This window comes from Pinus tabuliformis, chromosome 3_1 (assembly GCF_031772625.1).
Source record: "Pinus tabuliformis cultivar Carrire ecotype Pingquan chromosome 3_1, CPIR1, whole genome shotgun sequence".
In the NCBI taxonomy this organism is placed as follows: domain Eukaryota; kingdom Viridiplantae; phylum Streptophyta; class Pinopsida; order Pinales; family Pinaceae; genus Pinus; species Pinus tabuliformis.
In genome coordinates, this window is record NC_142301.1 from 772435089 (window position 1) to 772450848 (window position 15760).

At 34.4% G+C, this 15760-nt stretch overlaps 1 pseudogene; it reads left to right on the plus strand.

Moving 5' to 3' along the window:
- Window positions 1-10960: 10960 nt before the first annotated feature.
- Window positions 10961-12579, plus strand: LOC149189664 (potassium channel KOR1 pseudogene; annotated as a pseudogene).
- Window positions 12580-15760: the final 3181 nt, after the last annotated feature.

Sequence of the window (15760 nt, forward strand, 5' to 3'; positions counted from 1 at the left end):
CATAGGCACCCATCATGCACCAGCATCAATAATTGATGCACACAAACTCTATTAATGGCACTACGGCTGAAATGTGGCACCCATAACATGTTTAACAACCCCGCACACCTAATTCTGACCACCCATTTCATTGGCTCCAGGTGAGTAACCTTTGATTCTTCATATTATACCTTCTTGAGGTATTTTCTTGGTTCCAACTGCAGGAACTTTGTGTGATCTCCCATGTCCCAATCCTCCATCTTGAAGTATGGTATTCGGGCCAGCAGATTTCCCTCAAATGACACATTCTCCGGTAGCGATGGTGTGGAGACCATGAACTTTGCTAAATTCGAGTCTTTAGGGACCTTAGTTGTAGATTCTGTCGGTGTTATATAAGGCAGAAACTGAGTTATCAACTCATGTTCCTATGTATCAATCCTCTTAATTCCCCTGGTTAGTTCTTCCTCATCTAGGTCCAGGGGTTCCGTGGGTTGCTTGGATCTATCAATTTTTCCTTTCTGTTAGACCTCCGTCAAATTTTTGCGCGGAGACTGCCACACCGTAGCTTGTTGGGGCTTCTTCTGTTTGTTTTTTCTCATTGTGGATCATTTAGGCCTCGACGACCTAGGCACTATAGTAGGTACAAGTTGTTATAACTCACGTCACGTTACTGTCATTCTCTCAAGGAATCTTTCATGCCGCCAATCAGTTAAAATTAGAATTTTGGCTATAAGATCTTCTCTCGGAGTATTTCTCACTCTCTTGCAGACATATAATAATACTCTTGATGCAAACTGAAGCGCAAAATCTCAAGACCAATTCTCAAGAAGAAACAGAACCTTTTGTTGGCTTATGGGGGCTTGGACTCAGGTCCAAAGTTAGCTACACTAACCAAGAAATCCCTACACTACCGGCCCTTTCAGCAACAATCCGCATAACGTAGGCTATAGTATCCCCTGAGGCAGTATTGGGGGATGCCATAACCAGGCCTCTGCATCCAAATGACTATGTTATGTGTTTCTATTACTCCTAGGGATTTATTTCGATCTTCACAAACCCTAACCCTTAAAACCTGGAAATTTTAGTAACTAACATATAATAGATTCAAAATCTTGCTAATTGCTCTAAAAATTCATAACATCATGTAACTAAGCATATCTACAACTTTCATGCATCTATTAAGTGTTTCTTATGATAAATGTTGTAAATAGAGTGAATACACAGTAAATGCAAAAGTAACGATTAACACACAAATGCATAGATGTTTCTCCAAAATAGTCTTTATTATGTTCAAATATTCTATTATAGATTTTTTCATCCTTGTGCACATAGCTACAAGGGCCCGCACAATTAGTTGCAGACTTTACCAAGGTCTCCACACACACAACTGCAAGAGCCTTCCCCTTTGCCTAAGTACAAAGTAGGCAATACAGACCCAAAACTTGCCTATCTATGTTCTTCGCTATCTTAACTGACTTCCCTATGACCTTCTATGACTCCTTTTATATATTTCTCTTTTATAATACCATGGTCCGTGAACCATGGGCGAGTCATAAGACAACTTAAATTATAACAAACTAAGGGGCTTTGACCTTCCTAAAGCCCCTTTTGACTCCTAAAGACCTTCACACTCCGCTTCTCGAAATTCAAAGACTTTACAAAATTTACCCCAGGGGACCCCATCCCAACAATTTTGTACACATTTTTCACTTCATCTATGAATTATAGGTCACCCATGTCATGAAAATCTATAATAAAAAGGTAGTCATCCACTCTCAACTCATACTCGATGTTTGCTTTGTGAAATTTATGTAAACTATGTTATAACTACCAAAAGATGAACATTATGTAGCTAAAAGACATTTATGCAACTGAATCCTAAGTTTTACAGGTTCACACCTGTTAGAAGACAAACAAGACACATGAACAATTGGCAGGTGTCAACCACATGGCCATCCACCTATGGGATGCAACTAGAAGCTCACAGAATGTGTGAAACTTATATGTCAAACTGAAAGGTCAAACATAGCTATGGAACATTGTTTTCATGCAGAATGTCAAGGAATTGACCTTATCATCAAGCGAGCATGGAGAATATCAGGTGAGAAAGACCTTGAATCTAGAATATTAGTTAATGAAGTGTCAATAGGAACTCTTTCATGATTCATTCTTTGAATAGTGAATAAGGAGACAAAATTTCCTATTGTTATTTCAAAACTTTGGATATAGAATTTAGAACTTATCTCTCACTATTAATTTCTTAAGTTGTCAATTCAAGAAGATCCTATAAAATGCTTGGATCCAAAAGAAAAACATACTTAATGTATTATGTTCATATTGTCATTATCATTCACTAGACAATAATCTGCTTTAAGAAATACAAGCACTCTATTTCATGATGCTTTTGTGATTGTGTTGACAAGACATATATCATGATCTAAATTCTTAATGTCTTGTGCTCACTAGGAGGGCCCCCAGTGGAGTTGTGAGAAATATTATAGTTGTTCTTCATGATAATTTTGATTCCATTTCTGACACTTTACAAGTATATTAATATTTGCTTCAATTCAATTCTTTAATTAGTTATATTATTTAAATGATTTATTTTTGATTCTAGATTTGATTATTTATCTTCCGTTCGTGATACGTTGACCACTCGACTATAAAAAAGGAACTACAAAAATATTTCTTTTATGCGTAGTCTCATATTTCTACTTTAGATGCTAAGATTATTTTAGGTTATCAATGTGCACATTAGTAATCTTTGAAAGCCTTTTTTTTTCTTCAATTGATTGCTTTATAATCATTTCTTTCTAGAGTATTTTCATTTCTGAGTTTTATAGACCAGTTATAGACTAGTTATATTTTCAAACTGATAGATATATTTCCTTTCCAACCCTTTAAAATAAACTTATTTAAGTTTCAATAAATTAAATGTAGAATAGAACTATTTCAAAATATTTCTAGAATAAACCTTCTTTCTCAATTCAATTAGATTATATTTATTTTCATTGTTCAATAGAATAGATTTACATTTCATGTTCAATAGAATAAATTCCAAAACTTGTTCACTAGAGTAGTTATCAATTATTCGAAAAACAACATAGTATACTTTGAAGTTTATTTACATTGAAGTTTGGAATGCCCTTTTAGACAAAACATGTGCATATGATTGATGAGATCTAGTCTATATTTGATTTCCATTCACAATTTAATACGCTTTAAATGAAAATATATGTTCTAGCATATATGGTGCATGTACACTTCATAAGTTCACAAGTATTGATTGATAATTTAATGAAGTAATTTAAATGACAATTAAGTTACCCAACATTTTTAGTGTCATTTATAGGGAAGTGTAGATAGGTTTCTATTTTTCATTAAGAATGTGTTTTCATTTAAGCAACTCTATTTAAAGGGAGCGGTAAGACAAGAGGTAAGAACTTGGGCATAACAATTATGGTTTTCTCTATAAATTACAATTGTGGCTATTGCATTCCATAATAGTTGCATTCATCCTTTAGATGCATAATGAATTCATATAAAATCATTTATGATGTATGTATAGAGAATGAGATTCTAGGGGTAGATTTGTAAGTAGAGGATGTATTTCTATACCAACATCACTAATAACACCTGCTAGACCACGTAGTGCCACACCACCTTCCACTACATGCATTCCATCATTTGTAGGTAGAACAAGAATCCCATAAGTGCATAGGTTTGAAATTCAACCTAGGGACTCACCATCCTCATCTGCAATCGATGTAGTTAAATAACCTATATCCCTAACTGAAGGAGTCATAATTATTTCTTCAATAGATGAAAATCTCACAGGACAAGAGTTAGAAGTACCTACTGAGGAGGAACAAGTAGAAGAGGAAAATCTTTCTGAATTTCCATTAGTAGGGGAACAAGAGGAGGAAGAGGTAGACAACCCTATCATAGAGCCTTATATTAGCTTTGAAGAATCTACAATGGTAGGAGAAGGAGATGTATAAGTACACAATGGAGAGGACATACCAATAATTACTGCAGGAAGAGGCAGAATAGGGGGAGATGGTAGAGGAGGTCAACGTAGTAGAGGTGGAGGGGGGGATGATGGAGATTTTCATGAAGAGGATCCTTTTGGATTTATTATTTTAGATATAGATACCACTTATACCATGAAAAATATCTCACCATCTATCCTTCCTAACATCCATGGGTTAATAAATTAGGATCTAAAAAAGATTCTTTTTAATTTTGAGGTATTATGCAGATCATATGATTATTTACTCGATAATAAAAAATTGAAATTATTTCCTACTACTTTAAAATATGGGGCTCTTAAAAGGTTCATGGGCATAAGAACACATTCTATCATAACATGTGATGATTTGAAAGGAATATTCTTAGAAAAATAAAAATATTATTTCATACACCGTGACCTTAAGGATGACATTTTTAAAATGGCCCAAAAGGAGGAAGAAAGCCTTGAAGATTTGGCAAAGAGATTTGTCTACAATGTCAAAAGAGATAAGTTGCATAATTTAGATGAAGACACATTAAAGACTATCTTACTAAAATCCATAAGGGATGAATGGATTGACCTCCTCAACCTAATGGGTAAAGGAGATAATTCTCAATTGTCATTTCAAGAAATTTGTCAGTTACACAAACATATCTCAAGAGGAAAAGGAAATTATGGCAATAATCCAAGATATCCAATCATGTCAAGGGTAACCAAATTTTCATCTAGAATAGTAAGTAGAGTATAATCATAAATTTTTCTTGATAACTTTAAGACTGATATTTTCAAAAATCTTAGTGAACAACTAGATACCCTAAGGATAAAACACAAGCAAAAAACTTATAATGTTGCATTGTCTATTTTATGTCTTAAATTAGGAAAATGCATGCATTACAAGAATTTCCTCTTGATAATATTGAAATATGTGTTATATGTGTAGAAAATAATGCTACAAAGGAGTTCCCTTCAATATTTGGACTTAAACTTGTTTTCCAAGAAGAAGCTGGGACAAGCCAAACTGAACCACTTTTCTATGTTTCTCCCAAAAGGACTTGTTACAAATAGGTATGGCACAAGATTCAAATGTATAATATCAATCTTATCCATAAGCACAAAGTAATTGGAATATACCTTTACCATGGCAATCTTGGCCACCTCAACCACAAAACCAATCTTGGTCACATGGTTGGGAATGTTCTTATGGTAGGAATCCTCAATATCCTCAAGCTTTCCAATAGTCACATTCTCAATACCAACCTCAATATTATCCTCCCCCACCACAACCTAGTCAACCACAATTCCAACCTTAATGGTTTGTATGTAAGAGGAGTTGCATGCTCTAGTAGAGTTACCCATGCCAAGTATCCATTCACTAGTTTCACAATCCAATTGCCTATCTGGAATTAAACTTCTAGCTTCTTAGACTTGTTCTTCGACATCAAACATTACTCTTTGGACTATTTGAAGGATAATTTCTCTATATTGGGCCATAACCACTTGAGCTATTGATTGAGCATGGGTTTGGCTAATAGGGGGAAGCAAGATTAGGGGCAATGGAGGGGCCTGGTTGTTCTCTTCTGCCTCCATGGTGAGCGGAGGAGAGACCACCTCTTTCCATGACCTAGGGGCACTAGGGAGGGGTTGAATGAAGTTTACGGTCCTAGGGAGGGAAGGGGAAATCAAATAGAAAGTTTAGATGGGGAGGAGATGCAAAATAGAAATTGTAGGAACTCTAAGAAGGGGCAAAAGGAAGGTGACTAGGATGCCAGAGAAGGATAACCTAGCTTAACAATGAGTAGGGCACTCCCAACAAAGAGAAACATTATAGGTAGGGGGTGAAATGGAGGCTGAAAAAGCTCAAATTAAGTCATAAAAACACACCTCTTCGAATTAGAAGTTCCTAATAGGGGATAAATATCCAAAAGATGATTAATCCATAATTCCTGTAAAACTTTGATAGAAAAATGTCTACAACTAAATGGTTGTGTGTAATAGAAATTACAATTACAGCAAACCTAAGAATCCTTATCTAATTTTGCAATGAACTAGAGGTATTGCACTCTAGACTGAGTATTTTCCAATTGCAAACTATCATCAATCTTGCATGCAACGACAATTCTATTATAGGATTAAATTTTAATTTCCTCTTTTCCAAACCTATAATCTTTGACAGTAGTAGGACTATAAAAGACTAGGAGTGCCCATGAGAAATAGTGGCATGGAACTTAATAAACTATACCGAGAGCTTCAACCCTCCCTCCTCAATTTCTATTACTCCATCCCGTGTTATGATATGTTATTTCCTTCTTGTTAATCACCATAATTAATACTCAAGTTCTCTTGCATTTAGAATTCAAAAAAAATTTCCCTTCACTAGACTCCCATGCAATCAAGGTTATCATCACAACACCCTCCCACGAACTAAACAAAATACCAAATAAGCATATTTTTATGCTAAGCCATCCATATCACATTTGATGGGAAGCCTATTGCCCATATTAAATAGATGGTTTTCATCTCAATGCAAGGAGGTCACGTCACCATATGTGCACCCACCCTAGGGAGTTCCTAAGAGGGGATAAATATCCAAAAGATGATTAATCTACAATTCCTATAAAACATTGATAGAAAAATGTCTACAACTAAATGGTTGTGTGTAACAGAAATTATAATTACAGCAAACCTGAGAATCCTTATCTAATTTTGCAAGGAACTAGAGGTATTGCACTCTAGACTGAGTATTTTCCAATTGAAAACTATCATCAATCTTGCATGCAACGACAATTCTATTATAGGATTGACTTTTAATTTCCTCTTTTCCAAACCTATAATCTTTGACAGTAATAGGACTATAAAAGACTAGGAGTGCCCATGAGAAATAGTGGCATGGAACTTAATAAACTATACCAAGAGCTTCAACCCTCCCTCCTCAATTTCTATTACTCCATCCCATGTTATGATATGTTATTTCCTTCTTGTTAATCACCATAATTAATACTCAAGTTCTCTTGCATTTAGAATTCAAAATTGTTTCCCTTCACTAGACTCCCACGCAATGAAGGCTATCATCACAATGCCCTCCCACGAACTAAACAAAATACCAAATAAGCATATTTTTATGCTAAGCCATCCATATCACATTTGATGGGAAGCCTACTGCCCATATTAAATAGATGGTTTTCATCTCAATGAAAGGAGGTCGCCTCACCAGATGTGCACCCACCCTAGGGAGCTTTTTCCATTTCTACAATTTCTTTGCACATGGTTCTTATCACATTAAGAAGAGGATGGAGAATTTTTTTCCAACATATCTACTTGTATTGTTGACCTTTGTTCGCTATTTATTTGCCAACTTATTTCCTATTCTTCGTATATGTGATAGTACAAGGGATACTATTACCTTTAATACTTTGATTCTTGTTAAGCCTACCATTAGTCTCCGTCTATTAGAGAACTTGGGGGTCTAGATCCATTTTGTAGTTTATTTATCATTAGGACAATAGTTTTATAATCCCCTTATGTTATCAATTTTTGATAATTAAGATGCTTGGATATTATTAGGACTTGCTCCAAGGATGAAAGTTTAGCCACATTATTAGTTTCATTCTTAGAATTCCCATATAAATGTGAGTAATTTACCCATGATAATTTCTAAATACCCCTATGAAACTAGCAAGGTCGGGATTACCCCTAGAGGCTCTATCAGATTTTAACTTTAAGAAACTAGGAGAAGGTGGTAGCTATTTGTTAGGATTTAAGGGAATGGGCTAGGGTTGTGTTGCTTGAAAATTTGTAAAATATTGGTTGAGCACCAAAAGTTTGAGAATGCGTGATTCCTTGGAATTACATTCCCAATCTTGTGTAGACTACTTAAGATTATGAGGATTGTTTCGCTTACCTTCCCATTATGGAGCTCTAATAGTGTCCACATTTAATGACTAATATTTGAAGATTCTTCTAATCCTTTCCTTACATAATTCCCATGTTATAAATCTCAGGAAAATTTCCATGTTCAGTCCACTATAATACTTTTAGAAGGTCCAAAATTCCATTCATTAAGTGTTGAATGAATATTGGTTCCGCTCCAATTTTGATTGTCTAAAAATTATGGCCAAGTGATCCCATATTTCTAATGAAAATCTATAATTGTTAAGCAGATGCTCAGTTGTTTCTATGTTTTCCCATCAGAGGTTACATCTAGATAGACTTTGAAAACCCATTTTCGGAGATTTTCCCAAGTTAAGATTTTGTTTTGCATGAAAGTTAGAGGAAGAGGGTCGCCTTTGGCTAGAATTTGGAGTCCCATAGCCTTTTCCATTTATTTTTACTAGGGTTTCCTTCTATGCTAAATATTAATCTACAAGGCTCCTTTAAGCTAAAATATCCTTTAGGACATTTCCCCTATCGAAGGATATCTTTCCTATATTGGATTTTAATTCTTCTACTTTATGTTTCATTTGTGATGGCTACTTGTGTTTCTGAGCTTATGTGCACTCGTCAATGCATGCACTTCTGCCACTACCTCCATTGTTGTTGAGATTGAGGTTGCGCCCAATACTAGTAGACTAGTACTATACCTTACAATATCAAACAAGTTTTTAACTAATTTACCTCTCCTTTTTCCAATTTGGGCCCATTTCTACTAAGAATCCTCCCAAAAGAGGAATAAGTTTATGTTTTGATTTCCACAATGAATTCTAGAGATGAAATCCCTTAATTCCACCCCCTATCCAAATTCTCAAACTATCATTTGTTCTTTCCATGTATTTTTGCTTCCATACATTACTCCATAAAGCTGATGGGTTTTTAAACCACCACCACCAAGTTTGGGCTCCTAGTGATTAATTGAGGATTTAGGGTCTCTCACTCCCAAACCATCGAGGTGGTTAGGATAGCATAATTTTTCTGAAGTGACAAGGACACATTTTTATTGTTATTTAGCTCCCCTAAAATAAGCATGTTTGTATGTTTCTTATTTTTCCCATAATGTCTTTAGGGGTTGCCGAGGATGAGAATATATACATAGAGATGACTTGTGGAACTAATTTGCATATTTTTTAATACACATCATTAATCATATCTTTTTGAATACACATCGTTAATCATATCAATATTATTTCAAATAGTTAAATTATACAAAATTTTTAAATAAAAAATATATAAAAATATATGAAAAAAAAAAAAAAAAAATGTTCACCATTATATCTTTTTATTTTTTAATTAAAACTTAGTAATGATTTTTTTTTCAAAATAATTAGTTTTCACCTCTTAAAATGTATTTTAAAAGGTATAAATAAATTATCTCCCTCCAAAATCCCTAAAAGATTAAAATATTAAGATTATGCAAGTTACAAAACTCACAATTACTATTGTAAAAAATCTCACCAGATTTTAAATAAAGTTGAAGAAACACTCCAAAATGGATGGTCTCAAGGTCTTTTGGGTATTCGGGGGCGTGGTTAGGTAGAGTTAAAAATTCAAAATTTAAATTTCACATTGCCGGGCGTGCGGGACTGGGTCTTAGAAAGAAAATTCTTTTGCATATTTTTGAATATGTATCATTAATCATATCAATATTACTTAAAATAGTTAAATTATACAAAATTTTAAATAAAATTTATATAAAAATATATGAAAATAACAAAAAAAAATCGTTCACCATTATATCTTTTTATTTTTTAATTAAAACTTAGTAATGTTTTTTTTTTCAAAATAATTAGTTTTCACCATTTAAAATGTATTTTAAAACATATAAATAAATTATATCCCTCCAAAATCCCTAAAAGATTAAAAGATTAAGATTATGCAAGTTACAAAACTCATAGTTACCAAAAAATCTCACCAGGTTTTAAAATAAAATTGAAGAAACACTCCAAACGGACGGTCTCAAGGTCTTTTGGGTATTCGTGGTTTTAAATAGATTATATCCCTCCAAAATCCCTAAAAGATTAAAAGATTAAGATTATGCAAGTTACAAAACTCACAATTACCATTGTAAAAAATCTCACTAGACTTTAAAATAAAAATTGAAGAAACACACCAAAACGGACGGTCTCAAGCTCTTTTGGGTATTCGCGGGCGTGGCTGGGTAGAGTTCAAAATTCAAAATTTAAATTTCACATTGCCGGGTGCGCCGGACTGAGTCTTAAAAAGAAAATTCATGACGAATGGTCCATGGATGACCATGTGATGGTCATCGTCAGATGCTTTAAAAATATTTATGTTAATGGTCATCAAAAAACTGGGGTGGTTGTATGCTCCATGTATGCATCATCCAGTTCACATAGTTTTTTTAATAATTAACGAATATCTCCGTCAATGTTCGTTAAGCAACCGGAAACAGAGAGTTGGGCTAGAACAGCCATGTAAGCAGGTTCTGATAACCTGCAACCGGGACAAGGGTTGCCCAGATACAAGCCCAATAACTCAACTACACTAGCCCACTAAGGTAGTTAGAGGAAACGAGATGTGGGATAGAGGTGCGGTGTCGCCTGGAAACCCTCAATGTCCTTGCCACCAATTGCGAGGAGTGGAGGGCAGTTTCATGCTGATGTGGCGAAAAGAGCAGTAGGGTTGGCCAGTTTCATTCAGCCTGACCCGACAAGATCATCCTGGTAGCTAATAGAATCATTTATAGAATCAATGTGCTGTAAGCAGTCTGTTAATGTAAAGCGTATGGCGGGTACGGGGAGTGCAGGCGTGATGGTAGTTGGTCGCTTATTAGTTTTCACCAATATTGGATGAAACACCACACAGGTCTAGTTAAATTGATATCGGTTTTGACATATTCATCCCACGGTGTTGTTATCCAAAATCTCAATGAGGTCGTCAATTGGGAGGCTATGCTCTGTTGTTAGAGGAGTGGGTCTGGATCGAACCCGTGCTCACCGACGTCAGGAGAGCGGAGGCCGAAGTCACGAAAGCAGACTGAGTTTTTGTAATAGCTCTATGAACAGATGTTTAATATAACGGGATGGTTTAGTGCATAGATGTTGGTCGTGGGTTATTCTGGTTTCAGCGTTTTATTCTTGTTGTTTTACTCCCTTGCAATTCGGTTTTTTCCGCGGCCTGCCCAAGCATCTGTTGGAGCTGGACATATTGGCACAAACAACTTTCTGGGTAGACATCCCTTTTCAGTGCTTTCTTTCCTACAGAGATTCATATACTTACAAGATGGTGTATGATTGCCGGAAAATTATTGTTTGTTATGTAAAAACGAGTTTAGTTCCAGATGTTCTTTGTTGCTTGCCATGGGATATTATTTAAAAAAATCAGGCAGAAAAGAAGAGGTGAGGTATCTGTTGTGGATCCAGTTGTATCGAGCCCAGAAATTGATGGAATTTTTCAAGAAAATAGAAAAAAATATCGGTATAAACTATCTATTCACAAGGATTCTGAAACTTATCTCTATGCAGCTGTATTGCACACATATCACTGCTTGCATCTTTTATTATCTGACAACAACTATTCCAGAGGAAAATGAAGGGTCTACATGGGTTGGAAGTTTAAGTTTGGGAGATTACCATTATACTCATTTTAGGGAGATAAGCCTGTCAAAATTATATATAACCTCTCTGTATTTTACAATAACTACCATGTCCACCGTAGGATATGGAGATGTGCATGCAGTGAATCGCAGGGAAATGATATTTTTAATGATATATATCTCTTTTAGTATGATTTTCCGGGCCTATGTGATCGGTAACTTGACTACGCACATCGTTAAGGGATCCAAGAGAGAAAGATTTAGCGATAAAATGACTAATTTGATTAAATATATGAAAAGAAATAAAGTGGTGAAGCATATAAAGGCTGAAATCAAAGGTATTGTCAGGTTCGGCTACGAAAGTAGCTATTATGAACCCAAAGTGTTAGATGATATTCCCATTTTTATCAGGGCTAAAATTGCAGAGTATTTACGTACTTCAGAAATTGCAAATGTTACTCTCTTCAATAATTGCAGCCAAGAATTTTTAAGCGGGATTGCGACGAGAATGAAAGAAGAGTTCTTTTTTGCTGGGGAGGTGGTAATTGAATGAGGAAGTGTAGTAGATCAGCTCTACATTGTTTCTCGTGGGTCTGTGGAAACTGTAATTGTTGGAGAGGATCGGTATGAGGAGACAACTGCATAAATTGAGCCCTATAGTATATTAGGTGAGATGGCTGTGTTGGGTAACATAGTTGAGAAATATAATGTTTGTGTCCGTCATCACTGCAAACTGCTTACACTAGATAAACAGACTTTTGTAAACATCACACAAATTTATTTCAAGGATGGAATGCAGATCCTCACTAATTTGCTTGAGGGAAAGGATACCGATTTGAGAAGTAAACTGCTAGAATCTGAGTTCGATCTCCTTTTTGGAAAAGAAGAAGCTGAATTAGCCTTGAGAGTTAATAATCAAGAAAATGGATCTTCTTTTAAAGATTCAGGAAGAGAGATATATGAGCCCAAAATATGCAAAATGTTTCCTTTTCACCCACGAACTCCCATAGAGAGTAGAAGAGATGGCCTTGTCATATGGGTTCCTCAGACAATTGAAGGCTTGCTTCAAAGCACTTTGGTTCTGTTGGTACCACTGTTTTAATGGAAGATGAAGAACAAATTTTGCATGCAGACTTAATTTAGAACAATCAAAATCTTTATATTTTTCATGTTGGCGAGAGTAGCAACCAAGTACAGATAGAGATACATAGACAGATGTAATTTCACCGAGCTTATAAAGTACAAAAAAATCATCAAGATTGAAATGTATTTTCTACTTGATTGTATTTGGATAAAATGTTTATTCAGAACAAAAATATAGAAAGGTACCCAAAACTTTTCATATAATATTTTCCTTATTTTTGTTTATATGTGGTCTCTTTTTTTTTCTTTTTATGTGGTTTCTTGATTTTCTTTTGGATTGGAACCAGGCTGCTCATTAATCAAATTGCAACTCAATACATGTTTGCAACTTCACCTTCATAGTTTAAGTGCACTGTATGGTTTGAATGAATAAAATATTTACTACAATGTGTTGGATTCAATGAAGTCCTCAATTGGGAGCCTGTCAATTGGGAACCTGTGCTTATTCGTTAAAGGAGTGTGTCTGGGTCGAACCCGCGGCCGCCAAAGTCGTCAATTGGGAAGCCTTATTTGTTTATTTAAACTTTCAATTCCAGGAAGAATTAATTCCTAATTTTGACAAAGTTTATAGTATAACCTGTTTTTTATTTTCTTCATTTGATTTGTGGATTATAAGTCTATTTACAATGACAACTGATTTCTAGATGAAACCCTAACTTCCTGTGAAATATTGGTGAATATACACATGGGTTATTTGTAATATCCCATTAAATGAGTGCGTCTGGATCGAACTCGCGGCTGCTGAAGTCGTAAATACGCTTTACTAATATTAATTAATAACTAACTAAAAATTGATGTAATAAATTTGCAATATTAATAACTAAATAAAAATTAATGTAATAAATTTGCAATCCACATATAAACAATTATGATTTTTTTAGTTTTTTTTTTTCAAATATTTCAATGTCACATTTAAAAAGTGTTGATATTATTTATTCATTTAATTTATGAGGGTTAGGAGTTCAAACATTATAGATACATTGTTGCATTCATTAACCTCCTTGAAAAATTTCCAGTAAGGAAACAATGCTACATAAAATCAAATTACTATTTATTGGGTTTTAATTACTCTCAATCCAAGCTTAAAAATAAAAATATTCTTTAATTATTGGAATTAAAATCTATTGGGTTTTAATAACTCTCAACACAAGCTTAAAAATATAAATATTCTTTAATTATTCTAATTTAGATTGGAATTAAATTTTCATCAACTTTTAATCCAAAATTTAAAATTAAAATCAAAATTATTTAGATGATGTTATTATTGGATTTTAAATTGGGAATTAATACAAATTAGGAAGTGGTAACGTGCATGTAACATTGTTTTCTATCCAAACAAATATCACAGTTAATGTTTGAGGGCTTGCACTAAGGATTAAAATTTTATATCACAAGTACCATAATTCAATTTGACATTAAAGAGACATTCTAAATTGCAGGAAACAAGGTAGTTGCCTAGTTCAACATAGTTGATGTGATGGTATGTTGGGATGTGTCACTCTCAATTTCAAAGGGTTGTTGCTAATATGACTTCTGGAATGTTAGTTTGGTGAACAATATTAGTTTAAAGTAATGAAAAATAGTATTTGATGTTTTTATCCATACAAGTGTCTTTAAATTGAAAAATTGGTACGATGACTAAGCTATCTTAGAGAAGTATGAAATGAATTAAAAATTACAATAATAGTTGACGCCTCCTAGGAAACTCTTTCATGTAATCATAGAAGATGATTTGGGCACAATGTTGATCATATGTTGAATAAATAACCATAGGGGAAAACCCGTTGGTTCTACAAAGATATTGACATATTCCTCAAATAGAGGTTGTTGGTTTGATATGAAAGTTCACATTGATATTATCCTCTTCCATGGGATGAATGATGTAGATGCTATGAGAAATGTTGGAAGCTACCTTGTTGACTAGGGGAATGTGGACACTACAAAGAGGTAGGGGAACCATACAAGAACTGAGTTGATAGCAACTCCCATCAAAATAAGTGTATCAATTCAAATGAGCATGATATTAGGATTTATTAGCTTTCAAGTAGGGGTAGTCAAAAATTAGTTGTGCGTAACCAATTTGAGTGACATCATAGTCAATGATTTCATGAAAGGTTCCAATGTTGAAAGTACTGGAACAATATTGAGTGATCGAGATGTGTGCACCTATGCCCTAGCATAAATGATTTTCCTTGTGAAATGCCAAAATGGATTTTGTTGGGTTGAACCTTTGATAAGTCTATAATGAAGCTCTATGTTATTGGTCCCAGGGATATAAATCAACCAAGGACTTATGTGGATCATACCCAAAGCAAGAGTCCCAAATATTATTATAAATTAACAACCTATTATTGATTCAAATTTATCAAGGGAACAAAAGAACATATAGATTTGTAATAAAAATATAGAGATATAATGAAACTTGGCTTTTATTAATAAATGGAAAGTGTTGAAACTATATAAATACATAATGAAAACAAACTAGATTGAACGGTGGTAGCTTATCTCTGAGAATATATGTGATAGTTATGTGCCTTCCCAAATTATCTTACAAGGAGGGTCCAAGGTCCTTTTACATAAATAGGCAATGAAAAAACCCCTAAACATCCAAAAACCATAACCCTAATCGATGAAGCACCAAAATACTTGTGGGGCCCAATAAGGTAAGTTGGAATGTCAACTTTTTGAGTTTGTATGTTTTACATATGATCGATAATTGGGGTGTTGGGTAGCTACTTCAAAGGGCTTGACTAGGAAGTGCATTTGTTTACTAAATTAAGCACACCACTGAGTGCATGTTTCACCAAAAAGCATCATTTAGGGTCTCAAAATGACTCCAAAAGTTCAAGACACAAAAAGCTATAGAAAAGATTCCAAAATACAAAACTATGTTGTGAGCCAGTGGATTAGGTGGGTGGCCACTGATATCCACTAGGATCAATCCCCCCCCCTTAAGAAGCAATTGTCTCCATTGTGTTGAGTCCCTCCATTAAATGGGGAAAATTATGCTAAAATTAGCCCTCGATGACCCACTTTCCTTGGTGCAAGATCTAGTTTGGTTTGACAACCCAACCAGTTGGATCCTCTATTGGAATCCATGTGTCAATGATTTGATCAATTTTTGTCTTTTCAATGCAATT